At 41.0% G+C, this 2,157-nt stretch overlaps 1 non-coding gene across 1 annotated transcript; it reads right to left on the reverse strand.

The window, feature by feature from the left end:
• Window positions 1-1,157: 1,157 nt before the first annotated feature.
• AC3HAE_014446 (transfer RNA methionine (anticodon CAU)) lies at window positions 1,158-1,229 on the reverse strand. Its single transcript has one exon. It is a non-coding gene; the product is annotated as a tRNA-Met (tRNA).
• Between the last annotated feature and the right edge of the window lie 928 nt (window positions 1,230-2,157).

Here is a 2,157-nt window from a genome sequence, read left to right on the forward strand (position 1 = left end):
TGGCTCAATCCATATTTTAATCGTAAAAAAAACTGTATGATTCCATCTTGACTTGTGATTTGGGCACAATGTGTGGTGAAATCCCCATAGACCTCTGAAGAATAAGTCCCGCCTCCGAGGCTCCTGGTTCCCTCGGTCAAATGTCAATGGGAAATAACATGGCGTTTTTGAATGATCGTACATAACAAACTCTGTAGGTGGTGAAGAAGTAAAAGCTGTGTCACATTTTGAACTACACGCTTTTTCAATCTAGTTTCCACTGAAGTTTTGGATTGTAGGTGCCATTAAAGTAGTTAACTATTATGAAGAAGCATTATGCTAATGCAGATCTGCGCAGACTTCGGACGTCACGACTCTCCCAAGTGAGTAGTTCAGAATGTGACGCAGCTTTTACTTCTTCGCCACCTACAGAGTTTGTTATGTACAATCATTCAAAAAAGCCATGTTATTTCCCATAGCCATTTGACCGAGGGAACCGGAGCCTCGGAGGCAAGACTTATTCTTCATAGGTCTATGCCAGCACGAGATTCTAGACTTGGATGTCAATTGAAATTAATTTTTGGACTGAAACATTAAAAATGTTTGAAACTAGCAGAGGATGGTTTCGATCCATTGACCTCTGGGTTATGGGCCCAGCACGCTTCCGCTGCAGCACTCTGCTCTGCAGTTTATTTTAAGGAATCAAACTCCTAATCTCTGTCCCTTTCCACCTGTTAAACGCTTGTGTAAAAAACATTTTGGCTAAAATGTGCTGCTAAGGGTTTAAAAAAGTGTAACCTCTGCCACGAATTCTGATGCTTGCCCGATGTCTTCAGACATCCGTATGCTTGCAAGATAGCCAAATAGTATTTTATTGCAATATACTCTAAGACCTGCAACATTATACTGCTAGCAGAGGATGGTTTAGATCCATCGACCTCTTGGTTATATGCCCAGCACGCTGATGCTGCGCCGCTCTGCTTTTCAGTAAAAAAATATGGAGTCAACCTTTAAACTCTGGCTCAATCAACATTGTACTCGTCAATAACGTGATTATTCCATCTTGTCTTGTGATTTGGGCACAATTTGTCGTGAAATCACAATGGCAGCAGGGTATTCTAGACTTGGATGTCAATTGCACTACATTTTTGGACTGAAACATTAAAAATGTTTAAAACTAGCAGAGGATGGTTTCGATCCATCGACCTCTGGGTTATGGGCCCAGCACGCTTCCGCTGCGCCACTCTGCTGTGCAGAATAATAAAAGGAATCAAACTCCTAATCCCTGTCCCGATCCACCTGTTAAATGCTTGTGTAAAAAACATTTTGGCTAAAAGGTGCTGCTAATGGTTACAAAATGAAGGATATGGACCTTTACCACGAATTCTGCTGATGGCACAATGTCTTCCGACATCTGTATGCTAGCAATGTAGCCATAACTTAGACTAAATTGCCAATTCATTTTGAGGAAACATTATACTGCTAGCAGGGGATGGTTTCTACCCATTTACTTCTGGGTTATGGGCCCAGCACCCTTCCGCTGCACCACTCTGCTTTTCAATAATAAAATATGGAGTTAACCTTTAAACTCTAGCTCAATCCACAATGTACTCATAAAAAACTTTATGATTCCATCTTGACTTGTGATTTGGGCACAATTTGTGGTGAAATCGCCATAGACCTCTTAAGACTAAGTCCCGCCTCCGAGGCTCCTGGTTCCCTTGGTCAAATGTCAATGTGAAATAACATGGCGTTTTTGAATGATTATCCATAACAAACTCTGTAGGTGGTGAAGAAGTAAAAGCTGCGTCACATTTTGAACTACACGCCTTTTCAATCTAGTTTCCACTGAAGTTTTGGATTGTCTGTGCCGTTAAAGTAGTTAACTATTATGAAGAAGCATTATGCTAATGCAGATCTGCGCAGACTTCGAACGTCACTACTCTCCCAAGTGAGTAGTTCAGAATGTGACTCAGCTTTTACTTCTTCGCCACCTACAGAGTTTGTTATGTACAATCATTCAAAAAAGCCATGTTATTTCCCATAGCCATTTGACCGAGGGAACCGGAGCCTCGGAGGCAAGACTTATTCTTCATAGGTCTATGCCAGCACAAGATTCTAGACTTGGATGTCAATTGCAATTAATTTTTGGACTGAAACATTAAAAATATTTTAAAG

This window comes from Micromesistius poutassou (assembly GCF_964030765.1).
Source record: "Micromesistius poutassou genome assembly, chromosome: 5".
Classification (NCBI taxonomy): domain Eukaryota; kingdom Metazoa; phylum Chordata; class Actinopteri; order Gadiformes; family Gadidae; genus Micromesistius; species Micromesistius poutassou.